General features: G+C 37.5%; 1 protein-coding gene across 1 annotated transcript in view; it reads left to right on the forward strand.

The window, feature by feature from the left end:
- The window catches only part of PIGK (phosphatidylinositol glycan anchor biosynthesis class K), a 71694-nt gene that overhangs the window by 54428 nt on the left and 1877 nt on the right, over nucleotides 1-15389 (forward strand). The window lies entirely within an intron of this gene.

Below are 15389 nucleotides of genomic sequence, written 5' to 3' on the forward strand. Positions count from 1 at the left end.
CAAGGCTGGCGTGTTTGAACCCGGCCAGGCCATCTGTGCAACAAAAAATAGCCGAGCATTGTGGTGGGTGCCTGTAGTCCCAGCTCCTTGGGAGGCTGAGCCAAGAGAATTGCTGAAGCCCAAGAGCCTGAGGTTGCTGTGAGCTGTGATGCCACGCACTCTACAGAGAGTGACATAGTGAGACTCTGTCTCAAAAAAACAAACAAAGACCAACTAGACAAATACACATTTCTTTTACAAGTCAAAGTAATTTAGAGTTCCTCACATTTGGAAAGCAAACATCCCTAATAAATATTGGACATTTGACCCTTTGTATTGCTTTGACTATTAAGACACTTGGTAGTAATTAACTTTACTCCTAACTTTGTATTGCAGTTTTCTTATCTTAGTTACTAAGACAAAAGGCTTTCAGAAAAGTTTTTGATACTGCACAAAGAATATATTATAAATTTTTCTTTTAACACTTTTTTTGGTAAATAATAAAGACTTGCTAATATATACTTTATAATAGATTTTCATTTTATTAATAGGTACCATGATTGAATCACAATGGCAGTTCTAAACTGAGTTTTGATCTTTTAAAATTCATTGTAATTTTATAAATATGCCAAATGTGAAGAATGTTTTCTTTTTATTTATTCCATTATGCCCAAGTGTACCACATAGCTTCTGATGTATGTAAGGGCAAAGTGCAGACCCCAATATTGGCATAAATGTGCTTTGGTAGAGGATTGTTGGTTTTTAGTGAATGAATTTTGGGGGGTTCAAGTAAACAGTGCTAATCCTTTTCCAGCTACAAGAAGTGGAAAAGTGATGCCCCTTGGTTAGTTTCCTAGCTGTACGTTTGCACCGTCCTTTAAGGTAGAGAAACTACACAAGGAAGGGACAGTCCACACAGTGAAGGAAGCAGAATGAGCTCACTCAGGCCTGATGCCACCGGGGCTTCTAGTGGGAAAGTTTTAATTCACAACGTAATAAGGAAACTTAACTTTGTAGTTTAAAAGAAAAGAAATGGAAGAAAATGCATTGTTGCTTTTCAGATGACTGCCATTATTATATACCCATCTTAATAAACTTCACACCAGTCAAACTCAGGGATCCACCAAAAACAGTACTAGAAGTACCAGTGTACAAAGAAGAAAATAAAGCCCCCGGGATCTCAGGTAGATACAGAAATTGAGTGTTTGGATAGAGACAGTTTAAAACACAGTCCCCTTCAGCTTCATGCTACGTACTTGGCAGTAGTTAGATACTGACTTGCAACTGATCGAAACAGTGTAAATAGGAGTTATTTAATCTGTCATCTAAATTGACCTGAAATCACCTTAATGTGCTTCCCAGTAAGAGTTGAGAATATCATTCACTTTAAAACTTATTATTCACTGTAAATCTGATATATGCATGTCAGAAAAGTCATTTTTAATATTAAAGGAATCAATATCTTTAGTTACAGATTTTTAACATATAGGATTAACTTTCATTTCATTGCACCAGTTATGTTTAGCGTGTAATTTGTGTATTATTATTTTAATTTTCTTATTATACTTTCTGGTCATTTCTAGGCAATCACAGATTTTTCTTTCAAAGATTATTTTACTTTAATCTATAATCAGATGTATTTATCAGTACCTAATGTATTTATTTGATTTGATTAATTAAGGGGTTTCTAGTATAAAACATGCCAATAGAAAATGCTGTGAAGGCTATGTTAACCAGTTTGATGAAAATATTTCAAATTGTATATAAACCCAGCACATTGTACCCCATGATTGCTTTAATGTACACAGCTATGATTTAATAAAACAAACAAACAAAACCATGCCAATAAACATGTTAATTTTATGAGATAATTAAACATGTATATTTTTAGGTAGTGTTATTCAATCTGCAACATTGCTAAAGAGATAGAATAATTATACATGGATACGTTAGGCACTAATTAAATTTTCCCTCTTGCTAAATAGCTCTATAAACTATAACTAAAATTGTTAAAGCCTGTGTGATAGAGCAGTAGATTTAATTGACATTTCAGCAATTAATTTTTTAGAGTTTTCAGACTTCTTCTTTCCTGGCACATTTCACTTGTCTGTTTTGGCCAAAAATAAAGTAAATAATAATAATTATAATAGCCTATAAATCTAAACCTGTTGTCTCTAGGATGGGGGGTAGAAAGGAGCTGTTTCAGAGCACTGCCAGCTGGCTAAACTACACACAGGAACTTTATCCATGGAAAGGATCATTATAAGTAGAGCATGGGAAAAATAATTATAAGATTTGTTTTTGTTGTACAAATATATTCACCGTTTTTATATTGATTACTATGTCTAAAAGTGACTACTTTTGTTAAAAATACTTTGTCAAACTTCAGATAAATAATTTTAAAAATTTAGCTTACAATCTTTGATATAAGCAAACAGTGTTTCAGAAAATTAATTTGACTGAAATTAACTTTTTTCTCCCAAGAATTATTTCATTTAAGCGCAGTGGGAGGCTTAGTGATTTGTTCTTCAAACTATCTCAAAAGATGCCAGTCCTCAGACTAACACTTGAAAGCCTGTGGTGATTCTTGGAGACCCACATTAAAGAAGTTATGGAAATTCTGCTTAAAAACAAGGATCTGGAATTTACCTTCTGTTTAAACATCAAAGTAACAAAAACACACTATAGTAATTAAAATTTTTTTCTTAATTATTTGCCCATTTAGGAATAGTTGGATACTTTGAAACAAGCATTATTATTCATTACTGGTATGTTGGTGATTTTTCTTTTGATAGCCTATAAGGTAGATGTAATTTTAACATACTTTTTGGATTTTCACTTGGTACATGTTCTCTAGAATTCATTAATAGTTGTTTGTCTTTCAGTTTTAAAGATGTCTTCTCATTGTCTCTGGCCTCAGTCTTTCTGACAGCCCATCTTCAATCATTCTTCAAGGACCTGTGCGGTGGCTCACCCCTGTAATCCCAGTACTCGAGGAGGCTGAGGAGGGCAAATTGCTTGCTCAGGAGTTCAAGGCCAGCCTGTGTGAGCGAGACCCTGTCTCATATCTAAAACTGGCTGGGTGTTGTGGGCACCTGTAGTCCCAGCTACTCGGTAGGCTGAGGCAAGAGGATCACTGAAGCCCCAGAGTTTGATGTTACTATGAGCTATGACACTATAGCACTCAACTCAGGGTGACAGGGTGACATTCTTGTCTCAAAAAAATATTCTTTCTTTTGTTCCTCTGTGGCTGTGGTCTGCAGACTTTTTTAAAGGGCCACATGTTCTTCATTGCAGCTACTGGGCTTTCAGCATAGTATGAAGGCAGCAGTGGGCAGTACGTGCATGAGTGAGCGCGACCGCGTTCCCCTGAGACTCGATTTATAAAGTCAGGTGGCCAGTACGTGTGCTGTGGTTTACCTAACTCTGTAAGAACAAATCTCTTTTTCTGTGATTGTGTTTAAGATGTCCTTTATCGTAGTTTATCAGTATTTTGATTACGATGTCCCTCCGTGTGGTTTCCTCGGTATTTCTTCTGCTTGGTGTTGAGCTTTGTGGATCTGCTGGTTTAGAGTTGGCGTCCAATTTGGAAAACTATCAGCCATTATTTGTTTTAGATAATTCTCTCCCTTTCCACTTGGGACTCCAACTGGACATGTTATCCAGCTTGGTGTTGTGCTAGGGCTCACTTGGGCTCTATTTAGTCTTCCCCTGCCATTTTTCTCCCTATGCTTCATTTTGAGTAAATTCTATTGCTTCGTTCTTTGATATTTTTTATTGTAGTATCCAATCTGCCCTTAATTCCATTCAATGTAGTTTTCGTTTCATATGTCTCACTTATCCGTAGAGAATGTATGTGGGTCCCACTTACATATTCTGTTCTCTCCTCATATGTTCATGTTTTCTTTTACATCCAATTTGAAATATCTGCTTTCAGATTGCTGTCTGCTAAATCCATCAGCTCTTTTATTAAGAGTTTTTTCTCCTGACTATGTGCCATATTTTTGTATTTTTGTCCTCTTTTCTATGCTGCTCTTTTTTTTTTATTGAATAACTGGATGCTAGATATTTTTATTTTTCTTTGTTGTTAGCTGTTGGATTTTGGATTTTTATTTTATTTATAGAGTGACTGATGAATTTTGTTCTAGGTTCAGTGTCACCTATTTAAGGATTGCTTTTAAGTTGTTTAGGCAGATCCAGAGCAGTTTTTTTCTTTCTTTCTTTCTTTTCTTTTTTTTTTTTTTTCTGAGATGGCCCCACTATCTCTGATTTATTCTGACTTAGCTTCACTGTAGGCTGTGACTTGATGCTTTGTGTATTACAAACTCTGTCCACTTCTGTAAGTGTGAACATGAACTATCCCCAGCCCTGAGTGAACATTGGGAATGGCTTGGCTTTTTGATGTTTGGTTTTCTTTTTCCTTTCTGTCCCTTACAGGTAGTTTTTGTTATTCATACATGGATTAGAGCTCTGCCAGAATTTAAGGAGACCTCTCTGAAGATCTTGGGAGGTCCTTTGTGTTTTTCCTGTGCAGCTCCCCCTTCTCTAGTAATCTACCCTGCAGATTGCAACCATCCAAACCTTCCTGAACTCTAATTTGTGTTTCTTCAACTCAGCAAGACGGCCAGGCTCTGTTTGAGCCTCCTTCTAGCAATAAGCCTGGGGCGGTTAAAGGACTCACCTTACATGTTTTTATTCTCTCAGGGATCAGAAAGCCAGGGTAAACCGTCCCTTGTTTGCAACCCACTGATTCTCGCTGTTTGTTTGATTTGGGCAGATAATTCCTATAGCATTTAAATTTTCATAGTATAACCAAACAGATGCAGCTAGACTATTGATAAATGAAACTTTTTTTTTGCACAATCATTGATAAATGAAACTTCATTGTTTATTTGAGGGAATTATGGGTTATTTTTAATAGTTAAGAAATAAGTAATAGATTATTTTAAACTCCAAATTGTCTATCCATTTTAACTTTTTAAAATTTTATTGTTTTTAATGTAGATTTGGCTCTAACTTTGCAAACTACCTTTATTTTTGGACATTTTGCTCAAAAATGACACAACTGTTCTCTGATTTTTTTCTTATTTAAACTTGTCTCTTGTATCTAATTATAATGTACTATGTTAAATAGGCTTTTTAAAATTTTATTTCAGAATATTATGGGAGTACATATGTTTTGGTTCATAAAATGCTTTTGTGCCCACGTGTGCCCATCACCCAGACAGTGTGCATTGCACCTATCAGGGGTGAATGACCTGTCCCCCACCTACTTGAGTTTTGATGAGTATTATTTTTGTATGTGCATATACGTGTTGATTGATTAGTTCCAATTTAATAGTGAGTATATGTGGTGTTTGTTTTTTCATTCTTGTGGTATTTCACTTAGAATGATGGTCTCTAGTACCATACAGGTTGTTAGAAAAGGTATTAGTTCACCACTTTTTTATGGCTCAGTAGTACTCCATGGGATACGTATATAGCCCACATTTTATTAATCCATTCTTACATTGATGGGCACTTGGGCTGTTTCCATATTTTTGCAATTGTGAATTGTCCTGCTATAAACATTCAAGTGCTATTTATGCATTTTAAAAGGAATATCTTTAAACTTATGATTTTTCACTGTGGCTTCCTAAAATTAATTATGGCAATTCTTAATTTTTCCTTAAGTCATAAAACCAAGAACATAAGCTGATAAATTAGCATTTATGTGTGATATTTGCACTTACATGTTTTATATTTATTTTATAAAGAGGAAAATAATATGTAACTAAGACAAATTGATTGCCATATTATTTTTAAAGCTTATGAGACCTTGATTAGGTTCAGAAATAGGTATCACAAACAGATCAAAATATAGGAGGATCATGCTCACAAATTACCCAATGTGTGAGGTATATACCAAGCAGCACTGGTTCCCAGAGAAGAAGAAGTAAATTCTTACAAGGGTATGAGAACGGACTTCCCCTGGAGGTCTGAGCTACATCTCAGAGAAAAAATAGGTACGAGACAGTGGAAAGAATTAGAGTATTTCATTTTTTTCGTTTTTAAAACATAAAGTTAATATCATAATTTCAGATATGAAACTATTATATCTGATACTAAAGAACAGGTATCAGATATAATAAATAGTTTCATATCTTGTTAATGTATTGTTTATTCATCCAAGTTTGTCAGGTTTGCCTATGAATTAGTTTTCTATTGCCTTATAACAAATGGACTTTGTGATTTAAAATCATTATTATCTCATGTTTTCCATGTCAGGATTCCAGGCATGGCTTAGCTGGGGCCTTTGCTGAAAGGGACTTTAGTCAAGGTGTCAACCAGGATTGCAGTCTCATGTGAGGCTCAGGGTTTTCTTCCAAGCTTAGTAATCCACAGAATTCAGTTGCCATTGTAGGACTCAGACCATCGACTTTTTAGGGACTGTCTGCCATTCCCTACTCCTGGTCCATCCCACAGCATGGCTGTTCAATTCTTTAAGACCAACAGGTCTTAATGTATCTGCTTCTCTCACTTCTTTCATGTCTAGACCCCCTTTTAAAGGGCTCACCTATTAGGTCAGTACCTTCTTTCCTGTGTCTCCCCACATCCCCATAATCTCCTTTCTGATTAACTGAAAAGTCAGCTGATTAGGGACTCAGTCAGCTGATTCTATCCTCAGAACTCTTTCATCTGTGCCATGCAATGCAACCTAGTTACAGGAGTGATATCCTATCATATTCATAGGTCTTGTCTGCAGTCAAGGAACAGGTATGACGCAGGGTGTGTACACCAGGGAGAGGGGATCCTAGGGTATCCCCTGGGATCTTGGAATCTTGCCTGCCACAGGATGTATACATGTGTTGTGAATATAATTTGAAGAATGGAAATTATACTTTAAGTAAAGGACGTAGATCGACTGGAAATACTAATGAGCTACCACCGATTAAATAGTTGAAAACAGCTATTTTATAAAGTAATTAGTACTATAACCTTAGTAGATTGTTTTTACTTTTCTTATTTTCTTAAAATATAGTTTAACTGAACTGATATGCTCAGGGATACTTTAAGAAAAGAATCTCATTGAAGACTTGGGAATTTTCCATTTGGTTGCCAATAAATGTATGCAATTTTGAAAATCCCCAGTTTCCTCTTTTTACATAATTTTAATACTTAGATCTGTGCTCTCTTAACTGTTTTGAAGTGATACAAGAATGTTCTCCTAGCAACATGAAGGGGGAAACTGAATGCTGTTCTCTAGAAATGCAATGTTGCTTAGCTACCTGTCTTTTTAATTTAAATACTAGGCATGTCAATAATAGGGTAGCCCTTAAGCTTTTAAGTGTTTGCTCATAACAAATTGCAGTGTTTTGTGTATGCTTTTCACCTCTGTATTATAACTGTTATTGTGAAAGTGTAAGAAAAAAGAGGAAAAAAGAGGAGTGTATTTAATAGCAGTCAGGAGAGCACCTTAACTACGTAAAATCAGTCACTTTTAAAGAAGCGCTAATGGACACAAATGAAATAACAACGTACGCTTTTAGTAGGAACTTACCTCCAATGCAGCTCTACTGAAAAATGTAATAATTATGCCAATCTGTTATTTGATCTTGATTGTAAGTACAATTATTATATATTGTCTAAAATGTTACGTATTGTTATTTTAAATATAGCAGTGTTATTATATGGCAGCCATATTATTAAATGTGTACTCAAAAAACACTTTATTATGTTATGTTGCTGTCATGCGATTAATACTGCTTTTTCTAAATGGATGTTAAGTACTAAACAGTATTACTGCAGTGCTTCTCCTGATTTGGAAAGGAATATATGAAGATTTTTCTAGGTGGACTCTCTCCAGTTTTTCCTGTGTACTCCCCTCCTGCCTCAGAATAACTAAAGTAATACATACACATTGTAGAAAATATTTTCAAAAGCATAGATAAGTATAGAGAAGAGATTTAAAACCCCTATAATCCTGTTTCCCCCTGAGAAATACTACTAAGATTGCAGTATATTTCCTTTCTTTGAATATTGTTAGAGGAAAAGATATTTCATACTCAATTTGCATCTTGCTTTCATTTTCTTATTACTGTACTATAAGCATCTTTCCAAAGCATGAAAATTCTTTAAAAACATTTTTGTTGACTATTTAATATATGGCTGTATAGTATTTCCCTTGTTATGTTTATATAGATTATTGCTCATTTTTTTATTATGTAGATAACACTGAGAGGAAAATCTTCGTGCAAAACCTTTGCTAGCTTTTCGGAGTTCCTTAATATGGACCCTGGATGTGTCACAGGCCCTAGGAATGAGATGACATCAACAGTGAATGCATCACTTTCCTGAGAAGTTGACCATCCTGATTAACAGTTATGAGTTTAATTTTTAGAAGAGGAAGAAATAGTTGATATATTGTTTTTGTGATTAAGAAAAATGAATTTTTGGGCAGCGCCTGTGGCTCAAAGGAGTGGGGCGCCAAGCCCATATGCTGCAGGTGGCGGGTTCAAACCCAGCCCCGGCCAAAACCTGCAAAAAAAAAAAAGAAAAATGAATTTTTAAACTGTTAACCATTTGTAATTATTTTGTGAAACTTTTCATTTCTTTGTCTCATTTATTGATGAATCTTCGCATTTTATTAATTTGGGGGAGGCCTTCATCTACTGAATTTATCCCCCCTTTTGCCATACTTTCCCATTTATCTGCCTTTCAATTTGATTCATACACTTTGTGAAATACTTACCTTTCAAAAAATTATTTTAAGACTCTCCATCTTTTTTATTTTCCTTCTTTGCTTTTAGGCTTATAAATTCCCTTGCTGTGCAGATTCTCCTAAATTTTTTTTTCTTTCTGTTTTTATGTTTAATTCTAAACCATGTAAAGTTTATTTTGGTTTATAGTGTTGGGTTAGGAGCAAAACTGGTTTTGTTTTCAAATGCTGATCCATTGTTAGAGCACCAGGAAGAATAATACTCCCTTGCCCATTGATTTATGATGGCTCTTTTATCATATACTAAATTCTGGATAGGGGGCTGATGGCCGACTTTCTATTCTGTTTTGTTTATCGTTCTGTTTTTGCATTGGAATCCCATTATTGTTTAGCATTATATCTTTTTTATATTCTTGACTGTTCACTTCTCTCTGTAGAGTAATATAGATTGTTTACCTTACGTGCCATGTTGTGGGTAATCATGGTTATTTTATGTTTTTATTGCCATTGTGAGTAATTTTTTTTTTCTATTTTCTGACTGATTTTTACTGATATCTTGGAAGGATGTTTTTTAAAGTATATATCTGAAATCTGAGCATTTTATTCTCAATAATTATGAGTTAACTTTGTACAGTTTGTTGATATCTAACCCTAATATCCATGGATAATGTAAATTTACTTTTCCTTTCTAAGAGCTATGTCTGGATTGGCTAGAAATTCCAGAATAATATTAACTAGTAATGTTAATAGTGGATAGTCTCATCACAGGAAAGCTAAAATCATGGTTAAGGAAAACCTGTGGTCCACTTCCCATTAACACCAAAATCAGTTGAAAACCAGTCCCCCTTAGTTTTCCTGGATGAGATCACCTGCTCTGCACGTTTACCAAGGACACGGCGCATGAGGATCCTGGGCAGCGTTCATTTCTCCAGCAGGTGACAACATCTGCTACCACTAACTGGTAACTTTAAAAGGACAGGAACCAAACTTCAGATTTAGACCTTGGTGGGGAGAAAAGTTAGGCGGGGCTGGGTGAGTTAGTCTCTAGATTCCCCCCACTTCATTTTCTTGAGAGCCTTTCCCAGCATGATGGCAGGAGGTGTCTCTCTGTAGGAAGACTATCAGAGAGAACTGGAGGTGAGCAGCACTGTCCCTCTCTTACAGTGAGAGGGGACAAAGAACATTCATGGAATTTATTTCTAGAAGATAGTCGTGCAGGTGTTTTATCTAGATGGCCTTAGTGGATGGAGTCTCATGACAATCACTGTTCAAGTGCAGCAGGGGGCTGTGGAAGTCCGCTTCATGGACTTTAGCTGAGGCTTCTTGGATAACGGGTTAGGGATACTGGGAGGGTCAGAAGGAATTATCTTGATGGACCTTTCTATCCCAACAAAGTTCATGGTGGACAAAAGATTATTTAGTTGCTCTTCCTGTTGCAGAAACCTGAAGCTATGGGTATGTTGATAGGAACCTTTTCTGTGTTCTTATGATGATAAAGGATCAGGGTTTTGCTTTAAATCGTCTCCTCCATGGATGTATTCCTTACTCTTGATGCATAATGAACCACTCTGGAACTTAGTGACTTAACACTTTAGTCATCTGTTTAGCTCATAATTCCGCAGGTTGGCGATTTAGGCTGAGTTTAGCTGGGCATTTCTTTCCTCAGCTAGGCTCCCTCGTGGCTCTGTGGTTGACTCTGGATTACTTAGGTAGTTGTGCCTGGAGAGCTGTCTGGTTATCGGCTAGGGAGGACCTCAGCTTTTCTCTGGCTAATGTTTCTTCCTTCAAAAGATTAGATTTTTTTCTCATGTTGGTGGCAGAAGCAAGCAAAGCCTCTTGAAGTTGAAATTGGGGTTGGGACACTATTACTTGTGTTGCATTCTGTTGGCCAGAAGTCACAAGACCAGCTGATTCGAGGGTAGGAGTATGCATTCAACCCTTGATGAGAGCTGCTATGACGTCACATTGCAAAGGGTCTGGACACAGGGAAGTGTGGAGGATTGGGGCCACGTTTACCATCAGCCTAACATAATTAGGTGAGTGAAAGACGCAGAAATGTGCTTAGAACACTGGGTCTCTTGTCACTGTGGGTTTTGATTTGCTGTTACAAACTCGTGTCAGCCAGCCCCCTTTTCATCTTCACCTGCTGTTTTTGTCTTTTGTATTCTTTTTTCTCTTTTTGTCATTCTTTCATTTTTGGTTGCTTATGTATCTTTATTCAAATGTATGCAAAATAAATTTTTTTTAAAATTATCTTTAGTCTTTTTGTGAAATTTTACTCAGCGATATTTTCTCTGCATCTTCAGGATGTAATTTCCTTCTCACATGTGGGAGTCTTCTTTTCCTAGTGCCCTCCTTGGGACAGTACTGGTATTTGGCAACAGAGCGTGGGGGTTGTTTTCACTCAGCTGTGAATGCCTTCTCAAATCATGTGTCTAAGGAATCTGTTGCTACATGTTCCCATGGCAGGTGGTCATAAATGTGGATTTGCTGAACTAAACTCTAGTCTTCTGCCACCATGCCTCTTAGGCCCAGTTTTGGGCACTTTAAAAAGGTGAAATATATGGAAGAAACGATTTCTGTCACATCACTTCTCTGCAGAGCTTTTCATGTGACACTGAACCTTCAGGATACAGGTCACCATTTTGGTGCCCCTGTGCCCTCTGTCATGTTCTTCATAGGGAATTGGATGTAAATGGATGTCTAAAGAGACGTTTCACCAGGGAACTGGGAATCAGTCCCACAACTCCAGCTGCCATGAAGCCATCCTTCCCGTACATGAGCGCTGTGCCTCTGGAACAGCAGTCAGGGAGAGGGAGCGAGCTCAAGTCCCTCTCTCAGATGGCAGAATTACTGTGTGTCACAGAGCAGAGCGATCCTTGCATGGGATGTACCAGTCAGACAGCTGGGGCCTCCATTAATTTGTTTCTAGTCTTGGTTTTCTAGGACTTTCAGATAGTGAAGCCACCCGAGGTTTCTCATCAGAAGTTAATTTTGGTAGGGTGTGCTGTTCTCTTTTTTCTCTGCCTTTGTGTAGATTGTTCCGAGAAGGCGGGGGATGGGGGGCAGAGGCTGCATGGGGGTGGGAGTGTCTATTCAGATGCCCTGTTAAGCTGAGTCCAGAATGCATTTAATTAATAATGCATTTTCCATTTTTTCGTGGATGTAAATGAAATGAAAAAAGAAAGATGTAATGAATATACAATAAAAAAGCATAGCAAATGCAAATAGCAGTTTTCAAAGGCTAAGATTGACTGCTTTTGTTAGCTCGTGCAGTGTTATGATGTGAATAAGTGCACTTATTTCATTATAATTTTGGAGTTCACAGTAATTACATACATTTCTTAGTTCTCTGTGTTTGCATTGCTACAAGGAAAGTACTTGAGACTGGGTCATTTATAAAGAAACAAGGTTTATTTGGCTCTCGAGTCTGCAGGCTTTGGGAGTAGCACACCAGCATCCGCTTCTGGTGAGGGTCTCAGGGGACTTCCAATCAAGGCACAAGGCAAAGGGGAGCCAGAGTGCCACATGGCGAGAGGGAGCAAGAGAGTGGAGAGGGGTGCCACAGTGCCATGTTCCTTTAAATAGCCAGCTCTGGTGTGAACTAACAGCGAGAGCTCACTCATCACCACCGCCGACACTGGGGATCAATTTCAACATGAGATTTGGAAGGTGTTGTCCTCTGATAAACTTACGAGGTTTGCGGCCGGGTACCACAGCTCTGGCACTTTTCTTTTCTCTCTGGTCCTCTCCTGGCCATCTGTGGTCTAGACGTGGGACATATGTCTGTCCAGGAGGGTGTAGGGCCTACAGGAGTGAGTGCCCCCAGGATCCTCCCAGCCTGCCTTAGTGATAATAGAGAGGTGAAGAGAGCTGCCAGGGATAATTGCCACATCTACAGAGAAGTGATGGTTACTTCCAATGATGTTATTTTTCCCCCTTAGTTGTCTTATCTCTGGCAACTGTTCTGGCAGTAAGTTTAAGATCTAGTGGTAAAATTATAACTTCAGGTAATCCATCTCACTGCAAAGTAGCTAGAGTTTCTACAGCTGCAGAAATAAGATTTGCTCTTAATATGTGATTATTATCTCTGTGATCTCTGATGAATGATGGATCTTAAGCAGTCTTCACCATTTTTTTAAGATGACTTGATTTAAACACCTCCTGAACTCTTGAGTACTATCGATTATTTATTTGGTTTATGGAACAGTTGTTCTCCTCAGTTAAAAGTTTACATTTGCACCAGATTTTGACATTTATTTAACTTTTCTACAGTAGTAACCTAAGTGTGTATGTTTTCAAATGCCAGCTAAGTCAGAGACTCCTGTAGTTGTTAGGGATAATCAGAATCCTGTCTCCCTAACTAGGTCAGTGCTCTTAAACTGAGCTCCCAGGGACCATGAGCCGGCTGCTATATAGAGGGGGCTTCTGCCACTAAGAATGAAAAATGGTAATCTTTTCCCCAGTTACTAGAAAAATAGTTTTTGGTCTTAAGCTTTTTCAGTCCTTGTATGTGAATTACCAAATATTTTCAACCCTTTTGTGTGAATTACCAAGTGTTTCACTAGGTAGAAAATAAGACAAAAGCAGGAGTCAGTCATGTTAGTTCATGTATTTATTTTTTCATTGACAAGTATTAGTGATATTTACATTTCCTGTCTTTATTATAACTATGCTTTTTATTGTTTCAAATTTTCTACTGGAATGAAACAAAGATTTGTCACATAGTTGTGCAAAGAGCGCTGTGACTTCCAAAGCTCTGCCATTTGATGTTGTTTGAGAACCCCGAAACTTACCATCCTGTGAGATTCTAGAGAGCACAGACTTCGGTCATCATCACACATGTGATCAGAAGCCATCGCAGGGTCCTGAGTGAAAAGTAACATGAGGAAAATTGGATTTGATGTTTTTGGAGAGTTTTCTGGGAGGAGTGGTAGAGGGTAGGAGTAGGCATAGCAGTAAAGATGGAATATAACCACTTCATCAGTTAGGTTCATATTCGGCATTTGATTAAAAGCTCTAAACACTCTATCATTATGGTATAAATTAAAATATTAAGGTAGCTTTCTCTCTTTTCAGTTTGACAAGTTAATTTCGAATTGATGAAAGTTGTACTTGTTGACTAAAGCAAATTTTAGGCTCCAGTTTCTCTTACTTCTGGTCTACTCTAAAATATGATTTTCACATCATAACATTCTTACGATTCTTGGCCAGTAATTCAATACATAGACTCATTTTTTAAAAATGTCTTTTTAATTTTTGTTTTATTAAATCATAGCTGTGTACATTAATACTATGGGGTGCAGTGTGTTGTTTCTATATACAGTTTGAAATACTTTCATCTAACTGGTTAACATAGTCTTCATGTCATTTTCTTAGTTATTGTGTTAAGACATTTATATTCTACATTTAGAAAGACTCACATGTACCCTCATAGGATAAACCATAGATGTGATCCCACCAATCTCCCTCCTTCCTCCCTCCCCCCCCCTCCCTCTCCCTTTTCTCCATATTCTTGGACTAAAATTGGGTTATAGCTTTCCTATCAAAGCTATAAATTAGTTTCATAATAGGGTTGAGTACATTGGATACTTTTTCTTCCATTCTTGAGATACTTTGCTAAGAAGAATATTCTCTAGCTCCATCCATGTAAACATGAAGGAAGTAAAGTCTCCATCTTTCTTTATGGCTGCATAGTATTCCATGGTGTACATATACCACAATTTATTGATCCATTCCTGGGTCATTGGGCACTTGGGCTTCTTCCATGACTTAGCAATTATGAATTGGGCTGCAATGAACATTCTGGTACAAGTATCTTTATTGTAAAATTAAAAAGCTTCTGCACAGCCAAAAACACAGTAAGAAAAGCAAGCAGACAGCCCTCAGAATGGGAGAAGATATTTGCTGGTTATATCTCTGACAAAGGTTTAATAACCAGAATCCACAGAGAACTCAAACATATTAGCGAGAAGAGAGCAAGTGATCCCATCTCAGGGTGGGCAAGGGACTTGAAGAGAAACTTCTCTGAAGAAGACAGGTGCATGGCCTACAGATATATAAAAAATGTTCACCATCCTTAATCATCAGAGAAATGCAAATCAAAACTACTTTGAGATATCATCTAACACCAGTAAGATTAGCCCACATCACAAAATCCCCAAATCACAGATGCTGGCGTGGTTTTGGAGAAAAGGGAACACTTCTGCACTGCTGGTGGGATTGCAAACTAATACGCCCCTTTTGGAAAGTCATCTGGAGAACACTTAGAGAACTAAAAATAGACTGCCATTTGATCCTGTAATGCCTCTACTAGGTATATATAGAGAAGACCAAAAATCACACTACAGTACATAGACTCATAAAGAAGTCACTGTCACAAACTTCCAGTCACAGGGCCATCTAGGTGAAGGAGCACTGGTCCTGTGCTGATTTACTCAGAATGGTGAGTGGCGCCTATTTGCCAGGCACTGTTAACGGGTTCGTGCTGGGAACATAACGAAAGGGCGCTGCAGTCTAATAGGAGAGACAGAAGAAACTGGCTAGTGAATGTGTAGATTCCCGAAAGGAGGACTGTTTGTTAGGCTACGGAATGGCTTCAGTGTTAGTTAGGCTACGGAATGGCTTCAGTGTTAGTTAGGCTACGGAATGACGTCGGTGTTGGTTAGGCTACGGAATGACGTCGGTGTTGGTTAGGCTACGGAATGACGTC

The sequence above is a fragment of the Otolemur garnettii genome, unplaced genomic scaffold (assembly GCF_000181295.1).
Source record: "Otolemur garnettii isolate 467f Iridium unplaced genomic scaffold, OtoGar3 scaffold00010, whole genome shotgun sequence".
NCBI lineage: Eukaryota > Metazoa > Chordata > Mammalia > Primates > Galagidae > Otolemur > Otolemur garnettii.